Consider the following 15,986-nt stretch of genomic DNA (forward strand, 5'->3'; position numbering starts at 1 on the left):
CTGTTAGAATAATTTAGTTTCCTACACATTAAAAATGTGTGAACGAACGAACGTGCAGCTCAATCCTCTTGATTTGACTCATCAAACATTGACGCCACACAACGGTCACACGGTATGACGAAAAGTAAAAATTCCAGAAAGTTTAGATCTCCATCTTGTTGTGCGGACAATCATTTAAATTTTAAGTTGATCTGATGAAAGCCCTATGACAAGTATGTCAAAGTAAAAATGGGGAATATGGCCAAAATGCGTTTTTCATAATGCTTCTTGAGGCTTTCCCACCGATTTCGGTGCTAGGGCCCTAACTAGGGCTACGTTGTAGCACTAACCGGCCCGAGCACAGGCAATTTCAAGTCTGTTGCGATCGGTGAAGAGAGAGCAATTGATGACCAAGCGCACGTCACCGTTGCATTTTGCGCTCTGCGGCTCGGATAAACGCTTAACTTCCTGTAGCCAGCAGGTGCCGCTGTGATTTTAAGTCATGATTTCTTTGTAGATGTGATCAGGTCGCGAGTCTTGTCTTACATGTCTAGTTTTGATTTGATTGGACCAAATATTCCTGAGATAAAGAAGCTGGTGTTTTGATGGTGCGTAATCAAACTTTGATGCCAGGCCAAGGTCACACCATGTGATGAAATCGAATATACACAGTCAATTTATATCTTCATCTTGTTTAGTTGACATTTCCAGAAGTTGAAGTTGAGCTGATGAAAGCCCTACAACAAGTTCATCAGAGTAAAATTTAGCAAAATGGCCAAAATGGCCATCAAATCCGAAATGGTGGGCTTCCTGTTTGGTCTAGCATATGTATCCAAGAGACTCATTTCTTTGTAATGTAGAAGACACCTATCCCTGTCAATCTTTGTAGTGTAGGCCAATTGTAGTGCCTGGGCTGCCCTTTAGGGGGCGCTAGTCAATTATTTTGCCACGCCCATTCCTTATAACCATCTGAATGTCTTCAGGGGTGGGCTGTTGATACACACAGGTAGTTTGAGGGAGCTGAACCCAGGAACACGGAAGTTACAGCGATTTCGGGTGTCAGGGTGAGTTAATGAACTTTGATGCCACGCCATTAATAATCCGCATTATGAAAAGTCACAGTAATCTTACACTTACATTATCAATGTCTTGAGACCCATTTGACACAGTTTGACATGGTTTTGCAAAGTGGATGAGGAGAAATACATCCAATTGTAAGACCTACCAAAAACAAGACATTTCCTGCTGTGACTAGGGGGCGCTGTGATTTTAAGTCACAATTTCTGTATAGATGTCTTCAGGTTGCAACTATTGTCTCACATGTCTAGTTTGGACTCGATTGGACCAAATATGTCCAAGATACAGAAGCTCATGTTTTGATGGCGTGTAATCAATCTTTGAAGCCTAGCCACGGTCACACGGTGTGACGAAAAATCGATCTTTGAATAAGTTTAGATCTCCATCTTTTTGTGATGACACTCAACTAAATTTAAGATCTGATCTGATGAAAGCTCTACCAGTACATCAAAGTAAAAACCCTAACCCTAATCCTTGCTCTCTGAGGCTTTTTGTATGAATTGTCACATACACCTGTGTTACGATTTCTGTGAAGTTCGGTCATGTGGAAACCTTGGGACTGCGTTCCAGGTGAATACGTACATTTTCACCACTTAATTCTCTCTCTCTAAATTACTGCAAACTTTAAAATATTTTTATGCACGTTGAAGCCCTCAAAAAGCCCATTCACTACATTACAATTTCAATAGGGCCTCTCACCATTCGGTGAGCTATTAAAGGGAGTTAATCTATACCCCAAAAATGTAGTTGGTCCAACAGAATTGCTTAATGCTAAAAGAAAGCCATTACATCAAATGGAAATACTCTCCATGATCTAATTAAATACATTCGAACAATAGCTGTGAAAACAATGTGAACATTAACAAAACAAAATTAAATGTTTTAAAAGGATGGACCAATCTGTGGATAAGGCAATCAAATTGTATTTCTTCAAAAACAAAAAATGTAATACTTTCAGGGGCTTGTAAACAAAAACAACGTAAAACATTTTCTCTTAAAATCAAAACATTGCTTCCCTTTTTATTCAAAGTGCAACCAGAAAGACAATGTTAACACTTTCAGGTGCTTGTTAATATAAAAAATATACTTAACTTTTTTGAGAAATTGAAAAAAACATTGCAAGTGTTAAAGTGCCAACAAAGTGTAAATCCCCAAAAATAAAATTCCGCTAGGGACATTTTGCCATATAAGCCAACAGTGGGCAATCTGAAACATTGATGAAGATTTTTTTTTTACTTTAGAGAATCATTGGAAACCATATAACATATAATATTTTAACTGATTGTTAGTCACCTATTTAGAGGAATCACAAGTTGTTTTTCCTTAGGTGAGGATGAGCTCAGTCATGTACCTTGTATGGTTATTAACATGAAAGCAATGTTTTGAGAGCTTGCACTTTTGCCGAAAGGTTGCTTCCATCTAGTTTCAGAATGATCTTCTGCAGAGCTTAAATTTGTCTATTTTAGCTCTCTGGGGTAGCTCAGGGTTAGAGCATACATGAGCGCAGGCAAATTGCCACAGCAAATGGCACATTCCTAAACTCATCCAAAACCTTTATATCCTCAAGAATAATTTCGACATCCTCTGGGTCCTCACTGGGCCCTGCACCGTGGTTTCGAGTGACAAAGATTCCAAAGACCGTCTCTGCCATAAACTATTTTCATCATCGCTCTATAATTAAGCAAAAATAATAAAAACTAGGGCTACGTTGTAGCACTAACGGGCCCGAGCACAGGCAATTCCAAGTCTGTTGCGGTCGGGGAAGAGAGAACGTTCGATGACCAAGCGCTCGTCTCCACGTTGCCTGTGTTTGTGCACTGTGGCAAGGATTATCGCTTCAATTCCTGTAGTCAGCAGGTGGCTCTATGAACTAGAGGTAGGTAACCTTGAAACCAGTGATGCATAAAGTTCTTGAAAGCCATACTTGAGTAAAAGTACAAATATCTTACTTGAAAGTGACTTCGGTAAAAGTAAAAGTCACCCGTCAGAAAATGACTTGAGTAAAAGTCTTAATTTAGCTCATATTAAATGTACTTAAGTTTTAAAAGTATCTGGTGTTGAAATTTACTTAAGTATCAAAAGTAAAAGTACAAGTACCAAAATTAAAAATCTAAAGTGCTTTTTATAGCCTATACAGACAGAAAACTACCAAAAATGTTTCTCCTCAAGATTTATTTCAACTGACTGAAAAATTATAACAATATGCATATAATCTATAATTTTACAAATTTTGAACCCTAGATACTGAGGTTCAAATAGTTATGGACCAGTGCATCTGAACTTCTAGAGACAACAAAGAATCAACACAACAGAATAAACAAGTGCCTCTTGTGTCTGCCTAAGAACATTAATAAACCACAGTATAACAACTAAAACATTGTGTAAATATCACAAAACCTGGACCTTTCACCAGTAGAAGGAGTGATACACAATGCCCCTTCTGATAACTCAGTAACCGGAAACAAGTTCTAGGCACACAAATTAAGATAGTTTGTCTTTTGTTAACAGCTGCACTTTGCTAGTACAAATAAGAAAAACTCACTGGACACAATCTTGTTTTGCTGCCAAATTTCAGACCGAATAATAAAAACTGAACCGAGCTCCTGCAGGAGAACCTGGATCATTATCAAGGGAATAAATGGATGGGGAATGTGCTGGTGTTGATTAAGTCCCTCCTCTTTGTACACACATCGCTATTCCTCATTGGATGGTTTAGTGAGGTCCTCGATCGGCTTCGCCAGAGTCGAAGCGCCAAGAAGACTATCAAACTGGACTCTAGAGGAAGTCAAACTCGTAACAGGGTTCCTGATGGTGAACCTGCGGAGGGATCATGACCGGTACAGCCTGCTTGACCCCGGTCGACAAAGGCAGCCCGACCAACCTCTGGACGCTGGGGTCTCGCGAGACCTATCATATGCATATCATCATATGCTTACATGGCTCAAGGCTTTTTTAATATAAAATTGTTATAAAAGTTACAGTTTATTTAACACATCTAATACACAGATTGAATCAAGTTAGCTACAGAGTTGTGTGTTTGGTTGTGACGTTATTTTTTATTTTAATACGTTAATATCAAGATGCTAAACGTGTAAGTTGCATGTGATAGTAACTATGTTTCACCATTATTCTGTTACAGGCTGGTATATCCACCATTACTATTCCCACCTCGTTTATTTAGCCTGTCATGGAGTTTTACAGTGAATTAGACAGTTTAGATATGATTATAATCTCCACACATCAGTGTTGTAAACAGTTCTCAAATTAATTATATAATTATGTTTTCACACTGAGGGAAGTGGAGAGACTTGATGTGGACTGTTATCAATAGCTCTGTGGGAGATTATCACCTTGAATATTACAGATGAGGTAGAAAGACATTTTATCTATTTGTACAATGTTGTATTTCTTTCAGTACTTTTATCAGAAGGGACTTAAAATATGTACATTTAACCATGAGGATACAAACCAAGACCACAGTACAACGGTTCTATCTGAAATCTGTTGTGCTTCATACACAACACAAAACCTTCTTTAACAGTGCGTTTTTTCTCTTCATAGATGAAGAACTGCAGCACTTGATGTCCTCAGCAGCAACATGGTGGAGATCTGCAGCTTCATGCTGGTCAACCCAGTGTTTAATATTTCTGCTTTGCCATAAGAGACAGAACAAGGTCATCACAGCTGTGTCCTTCAGGCTCGTCTGTCCCTAATAAAATGATAGGAACCATAAAATATATAATTATTGTACAGGAAGTGTTACTTTTGAACAAGTGTGTATTCTAATTTTTTTATATGGATATTCAACTATGTATTTGGCATTTTTTTTTTTTATGCTTTATTGATAGTGCAGAGAGAAACAGAGTTGAAATGGGGCAGAGAGGGGAGTGACATGCAGAAACGACCGCGGGCTGGAATCGAACCCGGGTCCGCTGCTGGCCTAGGCCCATGGGGGGGGACGCCCTACCAACTGAGCTAAGGGCGCCCCCCTTCAACTATGTATTTGAATATGCTTTTGGATTAAAACGTGCACTAGCATGACAATAAATGTACAGTATGGAGTTATTTCACATTAAAAGTATTGCATTATAATTTAATACATTATGTATTATGTGCAATACTTTGATTGTTTGTAAGTAATGAAAACAGGTCTGTACCTGGAGTCAGTGTTCAGTCTGGTTGGATTCAAGTTGTGTCTCAGGCTGGACATGCTAGAGGAACATTGAACACAAATACACAGATATGTAAAGTCATACGTGTGCCAGGTCAACTGCTTAACAGACTTTTACATGGTAAAAATAAAATATTACTTCAAAGTTAAATCATTTCAGCTAGGAAATAGGTAGTGCATATTAGCCTACAATTCTGTATGACACGGTCTGTTCTATTAAAGTTACAAGGCTGTGATTTACTCATATTTAACAAAAAAATTCAGTGAAGTCTGTCTGAGATTAACGATTTAAAGAGTGAAGGTGGCAGACACGGTTACTTTTCACTGTAACACGTTACAACACTACTCTGAAGAAAGAGCTTTAGGACACGTAATGCTCCTTTGAACAGCTGCTCTTGCAATGCAGATGTGACTTTAAACACTCAGGTTTCAGTTAGCTTAGCTAGGCCGCTAGCGAAGCTAACTTACAGGCCGACACACAATCTCCTGTCTCAGAGTCATCCTCATAAAATAATGCTTATATCTGCTTGGTGGACCCGCTCATGTTGTTTAATGTCGGTGTTTGTCGGTAATAACCCCAATCGAATCGAAGGACAGTTACTGCACCCATGCGAAGATATTGTTTAGCCTCGGGGCTAGCTCAGCTTTGCTAACAATTTGCTAATCACTTCTAACACATCGGAATAAAATAGTTAACTTCACTTACCACAGAAACGGGAGCGCAGTCGCCGTTAACGTGTCCATCAGATGAACAAGCAGAACATCAAACTGTGCTACTGATCCATGTGTGAGTAAACTTTCACCACAGACTCAGCTTGTATTAACTGAAAGATTCTCATGATGCGTTCACTTGCAGCTGTGTTAAATTGCGTTTCGTATTTCATGTCGAGATGATGAACTCTGCTGCCAAGCCATTAATCATCATTATGAAAAGTCACAGCAATCTTATGCCTACATTATCAATATCTTGAGACCCATTTCACACAGTTTGACATGGTTTCGCAAAGTGGCTGAGGAAAAGCTTGTCGTTTTGTAACTTTTTTCATGGTCTCATGATGCGTTCATGGTAACTCCGTTAAAATGGATTTCGTTTGTCACGTTGAGATGATGAACTTTCATGCCACGTCATTAAGAATCTGCTTGATGAAAAATCACAGTAATGTTATGCCTACATTATCAATATCTTGAGACCCATGTGACAAAGTTTGACATGGTTTAGCAAAGTGGCTGGGGAGAAATACATCAAAGAGTAACACCTACCAAAACAAGACATTTCCTAATGCCCCCAGGGGGTGCTGTCGTTTTAAGTCATGATTTCTAGGTAGATGTCTTCCGGTCGCGACTCTTGTCTTATATGTGTAGTTTGGAGTCGATTGGACAAAATATGTCCAAGTTACAGAAGCTCGCTTTTGTTGGCGTTTAGTCGAACTTTGAGACCATACCACGGTCACACGGTACGATAAAAAGTTTACATTTTGATAACTTTAGATCTTCATCTTGTTTTGTAGAGTCTCATCTAATTTTTAAGTTGATCTGATGAAAGCTCTCCGAGTAGGGGCGCTGTGATTTTAAGTCACGACTGCCGTGTTGTTGTCTTCAGGTCGGGACTCTTGTCTTACATGTGTAGTTTGGAGTCCATGGGACCAAATATGTCTGAGATATAGAAGCTCGTGTTTTTTTTTTTCACACTTTGATGCCACGCCACGGTCAGACGGTGTGTCTGAAAGTGAATTCTTTGATAACTTTAGATCTTCATCTTGTTGTGATGACACTCGTGTAAATTTTTAGTTGATCTGATGAAAGCTGTATGAGAAGTATATCAAAGTAAAAAACATGTAATATGCCCAAAATGGCCACTAAAACAAAAATGGCGGGCTTCCTGTTGAGTTGTTCATAATGCTCCTTGAGGCTTTTTTGTGCATCTGGTCATGATCCACAACTGTCTTCATTTTCGTGAGGATCAGTGAATGCTAAATTAGGGGCTCTCCGTAAATGAGGGGAAGCTCCGTTGGTGGCTCTGTTGAGCCATTTTGGCACGCCCACTTCCAAATACCCCAGAATATGTCAATTTTCACGACGAAAAAGCCAATTCTAGTAAGCGAGGAAAAATAATAATAATAATAATAATAATAATCATTTCAATTTCAATAGGGCCTCCCACCGATTTCGGTGCTCGGGCCCTAAAGAATAATAATCATTTCAATTTCAATAGGGCCTCCCACCGATTTCGGTGCTCGGGCCCTAATAATAATCATTTCAATTTCAATAGGGCCCCCCACTGATTTCGGTGCTCGGGCCCTAATAATAATCTTTTCAATTTCAATAGGGCCTCCCAACGATTTCGGTGCTCGGGCCCTAATAATAATAATAATCATTTCAATTTCAATAGGGCCTCCCACTGATTTCGGTGCTCGGGCCCTAATAATAATAATAATCATTTCAATTTCAATAGGGCCTCCCACCGATTTCAGTGCTCGGGCCCTAATAATAATAATCATTTCAATTTCAATAGGGCCTCCCATCGATTTCGGTGCTCGGGCCCTAATAATCATTTCAATTTCAATAGGGCCTCCCATCGATTTTGGTGCTCGGGCCCTAATAATAATCATTTCAATTTCTTTTTTTTTTTTTTTTAACTTTTATTAGAACAAGTACCTTGACAATGAGTCTCACACAGCATGTCATACAATATTACAAGTGAAGACAAAATAAAAAGAGAACACAAATGGCAGAAGAGTTATCCCAATAGATTCACATAGTTTCACATCCAGTCTAGCTTATCCAGTAAAATGTCAACAGAATATTCATCTGATACGTTATCACAGGTGTCCACTTTGCAAAGTAAATGTCTATCTGGAGTCTTAGGCTTGCAGTTAAACTTTCCATGCAATTCACAGCCTGGAGCCTCTGGGCCCACTGGTCCACGGTAGGTGGGTGGGGCTTGAGCCAGTTTACTGTGATAATTTTGTGGGCAATTAGCATCATAACTCTGATCATATACAATTCATTTTTCCTTAGCCCCCTTGAAGGTGTAGTTCCCAAAATCAGCTGTTGTGGGTCAATCGAGCTGTCTAAGTTCAAGATCTCACGTACCTCCCCCTTCACCCCCTCCCAAAACTTCTGCAATTTAGGGCAATCCCAGAAAATGTGGGAAAAGTCGCCAATTATACCACAACCTCTCCAGCAGAGAGGGGAATACTCCTTGGCATATTTAGCTATTACTATGGGTGTAAAAAATCTCATTCTTAGCTTCCAACTAAATTCTCTCCAGGTTGGACTACTTAAACATTTGTGCCAGGACACCCAAGAGCTTTCCCATTCATCATCTGTAATAATGGTGTTAGCCTCCAATTTCCATTTACCTTTTATATCCAATGTGTCAATAGCTGTATCCATATGAATTCTTCTGTATAAACCAGATATTATTTGTTTTGTTTGAATTCGATACTCCGCTATCTCCACCCAGTACTGTTCAAAATTGCCTGGTGTTTCCCTAACTTTGTCCCACTCCTTGTGTGTGGTCAAATAGTGCCGAAGTTGGAAATATCGAAATAAATCTTTAGCTCCAATACCATACTTTGCTTGAAGTTGTGCGAAAGCCCTGAGAGTCGTTCCTTCAAATAATTGACTAATTGTTGCCAAACCCTTTTCCGCCCATTTACTAAAAACATTGTCTAATTTAGAAGGCAAAAAATCACTTAGAGCAGTTATTTTTGTTGCCCTAGATACAGATAATGGTAAGTTTAACACCTGTCTTATTTTCCTCCAAACCGTTAATGTATACTTAACCCATTAATTTCGTATCTTGAGTTTACGCCATTTATTTGTTGTCTGAAAGAGGAGGGCTGAGAGTGAGGTGTTCACTGAGCTTTGCTCTATATGTACCCATTTTGTATCCATATCCAATCTCATCCAGGAGACCAGTACTCTAAGTTGTGATGCCCAGTAATAACTTCGGAAATGAGGCAAAGATAAGCCGCCCTTCTCTTTATGCGAGCAAAGAACTTTGAGTCTCACTCTAGGCCTTTTATTCTGCCATATGAATCGGGAAACCAGCCTATCTAAGAGTTTAAAAGTAGATACCGGGACAGCAATAGGAAGAGAACAAAAGAGAAACAACAGCCTTGGCAGAACATTCATCCTAATGGTTTCTACCCTCCCAACCAAAGAAAGGGGAAGCATCTCCCACCTTTCCAAATCATTTTTGATCTGGGAAATAAGTTTGTCATAGATTGCGCTGTATAGTTTAGAAGAAATAGGAGTCAAAATCACTCCCAAATACCTAAAGCCCCCATTCGACCATCTAAATCTCACAAGTCTGTCCAATTGTGTGGGCCAGCTTCCTGTAATCATCATCGCTTCTGATTTCCCCTCATTAACCTTATGTCCTGAAACTTCCCCATAGTTCCTCAGACAATGCATAACCGCTGGTATAGACAACAATGGATTTCTAATAAACAAAAGAATATCATCCGCAAACAACAATATCTTATGCATCATGCCCCCCTCATCTGCAATACCTTCAATTTGATCATTACCCCTTATTAATTCGGCCAGCGGCTCGATACTCAATGCAAACAAAACAGGAGACATTGGATTTCCTTGCCGAACCCCTTTCTTAAGTTTGAAGAATCGAGAGCAGTGTCCGTTTACCCTAACTCTTGATATTGGGTCTTTATTTAGAGTATTAATCCATCTAATAAATGTCAAATTAAATCCCATTTTTTCCATAGTGTAATTTAAATACGACCAGTTCACCCTATCAAACGCCTTCTCAGCGTCAAGACTGAGTAGCATTGAGGGACTGGCAGAGTCTCTTGCTACTGATTGCAAATTTAGAACTCTTCTAATATTATTTGCACCTTGACGGCCCGGTATAAACCCAGTCTGATCAGGATTGATTAAGTTCCCCAGGTATTTCTTCATTCTATTCGCCAATATAGAACTAAGAATCTTTACATCACTCCCAAGCAGACTAACTGGCCTATAGGCGCCACACTCCAGTGGATCTTTCACCTCTTTGTGTATGACTGTTATTACAGCTTCTGACCAGCTCTTGGGTGGGTCATTTTCATGTAATGCATAGTTAAAGACCCTGCAAAGCTTAGGCACAAGCTCCTTCCTAAAGATCTTGTAGAATTCACCAGGTAAACCATCTGTGCCCGGCGATTTGTTATTTTTCAGAGACCCAATCATTCCTTCTATTTCACTTTCTAAAATTGGGGCTGTCAATTCCTCTGCCTCTGCTTCTGATAACTTTGCTAAATTAAGATCTTTAAATATTCCCTCCATTTTTACTGTGCTTGGTGCTTCCTCTGGTGCATCGTAAAGATTCTTGTAAAAGGTTTGAAACGCCTCTGCTACTTCTACTGGATTGGAAACCTCAGTTAAGGATGTTGGATGCCTTATTTTAGGAACAATACGATTTGATTGCTCTTTTCTCAACTGAAAGGCAAGTAGCCGGCTTGCTCGATTCCCCATCTCGTAATATCTCTGGTTTGTATATCTGAGCGCTCCCTCAGCTTTGCATGTAAGTACTTCATCTAGAGCAGTTCTACACTCCTGTAATTGTTTCAATATAATTTTGTCCCCCGTTACTCTATGCTCATGTCCCAATCTTTTTATATCACTTTCCAATTGTTTCTCCTTTTCAAGTCTCTTTTTATTTAATTTAACGGCTATTTCGATACATTTTCCTCTCAGCACAGCCTTAGCCCCATCCCAAAGGGTGGAGTGAGACACCGCTCCATTATCATTTATTGCAAAGTATTCTTCTATAGTTTGTTTTAATTGTTTTTGGGTTGTCGGGTCTGTTAGCAAAGAGACATTTAATCTCCAGTATTTAAAATGCCTTTCGAAACCCAAGTTCAATTTCAGTCTTACTGGTCCATGATCAGATAGAGTAATAGGTTCTACAACACATTCTTCAATTCTATGAAGGCTCTGCTTTGAAATGCAAATCAGATCAATTCTGGAGTATGACCCATGAACTGTAGACAGAAATGTAAAGTCTTTTGTCGTTGGATTCTTGGCTCTCCAGCCATCTTCAAGCCCTAACTCTTCCAATAAATGTTTTGCAGCTTTGGATTTCCTGCTAGGGGGTCGATGGTCTGAGGGCGATTTGTCTAACTTTGCATTTAAGACACAATTAAAATCTCCTCCCAAAACTATGGTACCTTTAGCTTCCCTTGCCAGTATGGATGCAATGGCCTTAAAAAATAAAGGATCATCTTCATTCGGAGCGTAAATATTCATGATGGTCAGGTCTATTCCACCTATTTTTCCTATGACTGCTATATACCTGCCCTGAATATCTTTTAATTCCCTATGTACTGTGAGTCCACTGGATCGACTAATCAAAATTGCCACTCCTCTCTTCCTGCTATTTGGACAAGATGCATAGAACACCTGCTCCACCCAATCTCTTCTCAATTTCTTGTGTTCAGCCTCATTTAGATGAGTTTCCTGTAGTAACCCTATTGAGCATTTTAATTTTTTCAACTGAGCTAGAATCTTTTTCCTTTTTATGGAATGATTGATACCTTTAACATTGTAACTGACAACTCCTAAATCAGACATATATAAAATTCTGTCTCGTTGTTTTTCCTTCCCCTAAAATCCCCTGTGTTTAAAACAAAAAGTTTTACTTAAAAAATTACCTCATGTACTTGTGTGGACTGAACAGACATGTCAAGGATATATCAACCAAGAACAAACACATTTAAATGAAACAAATAAACACCTTTGACTTCCAAAAACCCAGCTGGCTGAAGAAATGTGTCCAGCCGCTCCTGTTGTATTATAGGCAGAGAGTTGTGACTTCTAACTCTCTCTGGGGAATATGCACTAAGTGCCAAACAAACCACAGACCAAAGAAAATAACCAATTCCCTGGTGAGGTTTTCGACCCATCTTGGGTATTATCATAAAAAAGAAAATGGGAGCACTTCACTCCCTCTTACCTTTAATATCACTCACATATACTCATCATTTATATTCAGTGTGGTTGGCTGTTCCAAGTGTCATATGAGGGGATAGATATAATGTCTTATTCCTGTCGACCTTTAAACTTAGCACCGGTTTTCAAAAGTCTGTTAGCGTTTCCTGAGCACATGTCATTTTCTCAATCCTGCAGAAAAAGGGATCAGTGTCCCTCAGAGATGCGGCTCCTCTTCCTCTCCTCCTGTCCTCTCGTCTCTGCCATGTCACCCTCGAAAGCTCCCATTCCATCTTCTCTCTCTCACTAACCTGCACCACGATGCCCAACTCCCCAAGAGTCGGCAGAGCCTTGACCAGTGTTGGAAAAGTTTTCACTTCCGTCTCCAAGGTGACTCTCAGCTGCGCAGGGAAGCGACATCCGGCCCGAATCCCCTTCTCCTTCAGCTGCTTAATAACTCCCCGTACCCGCGCTCTTTTCCTCTGTACCTCCGGAGAGTAATCTTGGTCGAAGTATATGAGTTGTCCCTGAAACTGGACTTGTTTCTGTGTCCAGGCTTGTCGTAGCACCGCTTCTTTCACTGTGTAGTCCAGAAATCTCACAATGATGGAGCGTGGAGGTGCGGTGTTGTCTGGTTTCAGCCCCAAAGATCTGTGCGCCCTTTCAATGTGTACGTTAATTTCAGCCGGCAGCTGCAGCGTGGCATTAATAAGCTGTTTAACAAATCCGGCCATATCTCCTTTCTCACTACCTTCAGGGACTTGATAGATTATCAGATTGTTACGGCGCATTCGGTTCTGCAGGTCATCACATAGGTCCGTGAGGGCCGCCTCGCGTCTCACCAGGTGCCGGAGCACCCGCTCATGCCGCTGACTCGTGTCCTCCGCTGCGCCGACTCTGGTCTCCGTCTCTTCCGCCCTCTGTTCAAGTTTCTCCATCCGTTGTTTTAGATCCGTTACCGAAGATTCCAGTCTCGACAGCGAGGCTTTGGTGTCGGAAAACGAGTCCTGATTTTCTTTCCTTAATTCTTTCAGTTCTCGAAGTATCTCCGCCATGTTCATTGCTCCTTCTCCTCCGCTAGCTTCACCTGGGGCAACGTTAGCCAGCAGGCCTTTTTTACCTTTTGCCTCTTCTTGAGATTTCTGCTGCTTCCCTGCGTTTCTTTTATCTCTGGACGTGCTCATGTCTTCCACTAGGACTAAACTTAACCCATTAATCTTCTGAATATGCTAATACTCTCGCAAACAGCCACGCCACACCAAATTTTGAGGGAGCCCACACTCCTTGCGACTTTCTCAGAACATGGCGTCACCGGAAGTCCCAATCATTTGAATTTCCATAGGGCCTCCCACCGATTTCGGTGCTCGAGCCCTAATGAACATGTCTACATACAATACACGTTCTCTTTTAAAGCATTGTACATTTAGAGAAATATATTTACGACATTCAATGATAGTAGTACTACTTGTCCATGTGCGCAAACCCAAGCAAGCATACACCTTTTCTCAACTAAATGTATGGCTCCGTTTAATGTTAAATTTACGAATGTACAAGCAGTTATTTTCGTGTCTCCAGGACATCAATCACTTTACCATTATCATAACTCAGTCATGAGTACCATGATGCTTCTGATCTGTCTCCCTTGAACTCTTCCTTTCTTGACAAACTCTTAGTCCTTTGGCCTCTTCACACCATAGGCAGGACTGCATTTCCCATCAGGTTTGTGGGTTAGGGTACTAACTGTGACTTCTGGGCAGCCAAGCCGCCTGAGCTTTGTTCGGTAGTTACCAAGTTTATATTTCAAGCTCATCTTCCAGCCACCAAATCCAGTGACTGAGCCTGGCTCTTTCAAACATGGATGTGCTGACAAGAGCTTCAGCTACCTCATTGGTCAGAGAGGTACACTTTGTACTTGACAATAGTTTCAGTTAAGCCATCAAGAATGGCCGATTTAAGATTGGTATCAGGACTTAACAAAGTTCCAGTTTCTTTAAAACTAGTGTAGGCCCTTTCCAGCTGCAGCTCAGCATCATAGGAGAACCGGGGAACATTGAAGATAATGGGCCATCCAGAGGATCTTGAGGAATAGGACTCCGATGAAGACAGTATTTCTGCATCATGTGAGCTTCCACAAGAAAGAGACGAGGAGTCATCTGGAGATCAAAAGAGGGCACCTTCGCTGGGTAGGGAGGGGGCACAGAGCCATCATGCTGGACAGATGCAATGGAATCAAATATGACCTCAATGGTACTTTTGTCGCGGATATCTGACATTGAGAGCAAGTTGATGAACTCATTCCAGAACTCATAATCTATGAATTGAAGTCTGAAGTCCCTTTCTACTCCACACTGCTGCTTTATTTGGTATGCAAGGTCACTGATAGACTCCGGTATCCCGCCTGGAAGGATCAATTTCTGGGAAATATTTTCTCCCAGAATGATTCAGAGCTTCAGTAAATCAGCCATTTCACCAACATCTGCAAATGAGGAAAAAGAGGATTAGGCTAAAATGTTTCAAAATAAATTCGTCAGAACTTCAACATACTACATAGACATTTAATGTTACCAGGCAAGTAACTGTTCCTGTATAGTTATCAATGTGATTCACCATTAAAACAGAGAAGAGCTGATGTCTAGTTTTGCAGAAAACATTTCACAGTGTCATATTCTCTGGTTAAACATGTTCAGATGCATTAGTTTAGTTGTTTGCTAATGGATCATAAAGGCTGAAAAGAAAAAAACGGGGACAAAAGTGTTATTATACAGATGTAGACAAATTCCAGTATATAGAACACAATGTTTGTGGATATCCCGTTTTGTGGACATCCCGTTCATGTGTCTGCATGAATGAGTCTTGTGCTCCGCCATGCTCAACTCGTATTTATATCAACTCGTTAACTAGTCACACTGACCAAATGCGCTTACGTTACTCACTATTTCTGCCGGCAAATGTTCTTTAGTGATAAAGAAAGGTGGGTATAGCCGTAATGGAGCTCGGCTCCCCTATACCGGTGTTCAGACTGGCCGTTTCTTTTCTGCCGTAGCCACTAATTATCACATTTATTTTTTTCCCTTCATACACTATTTAAGGTTATTCTTCAGTTTACTTCTTATATAAATTTATTTGAGTACCTTTTTTAAAGCTATAGAAGCAAAACTAGAAACACAAAACACAGTGTTAACTTGCAATGTGTGACAGACGACTTTCTAAGGTTGATAAAAACCCGCTAACACCGAGTAGATTTCTGGAAAATATTTTGCTCGCGTATGATCTGATGGAAACTGATTTTCCCTTACCTTTTCCAGGTTGTCACACTCCTTTCCCCCTGTGAGAAGCCTGAATTTAGGAAGTTTTCTAACAAAACTAACAAAAAACTTTACTTGTTGCTTTCCTCTTCAAATATTTCAAGGATCTGCCAATTTATTCTAGGTTCACTTCCTCACCTAAGGGATAGTATGGCTGGAGTTGATCTCCATGAACAAAAGTAAGGTCTTAGCCAATGTCTTCCACGATTTCTTCAAAGTTTATAGGACCAATCTTTCAGCTGACATTAATATGGAATTTCCCACCTTGGTGCAAGTTTGACTGAAAAAGATTGTAAGCCTCAGAGAGAGGTAGAGTATGAATCCAGACACGATTGCCATCTAAAAAATGTCCGTCTCCTCTCCCTTTGTTATAATTATATTTTTAAGGTTCAGTCAAGTTGAGAGAATCTAGGGACAAATCGATGGTACCATTCTGCCATCCCCAAAAACCTTTGTAGTTTTTATAGATCCTGAGGAACAGGAAAATCCTGCATGGCCTAGGTCTTCATGAATGTTCA

At 40.2% G+C, this 15,986-nt stretch overlaps 1 long non-coding RNA gene across 1 annotated transcript; it reads right to left on the reverse strand.

Moving 5' to 3' along the window:
* Nucleotides 1-3,219: 3,219 nt before the first annotated feature.
* LOC133951924 (uncharacterized) lies at nt 3,220-6,075 on the reverse strand. Its single transcript, XR_009920502.1, has 3 exons — nt 5,934-6,075; nt 5,214-5,267; nt 3,220-4,765 (listed from the first exon to the last, which is right to left on the reverse strand). It is a non-coding gene; the product is annotated as an uncharacterized LOC133951924 (long non-coding RNA).
* Between the last annotated feature and the right edge of the window lie 9,911 nt (nt 6,076-15,986).

The sequence above is a fragment of the Platichthys flesus genome, chromosome 4 (assembly GCF_949316205.1).
Source record: "Platichthys flesus chromosome 4, fPlaFle2.1, whole genome shotgun sequence".
Lineage (NCBI taxonomy): Eukaryota > Metazoa > Chordata > Actinopteri > Pleuronectiformes > Pleuronectidae > Platichthys > Platichthys flesus.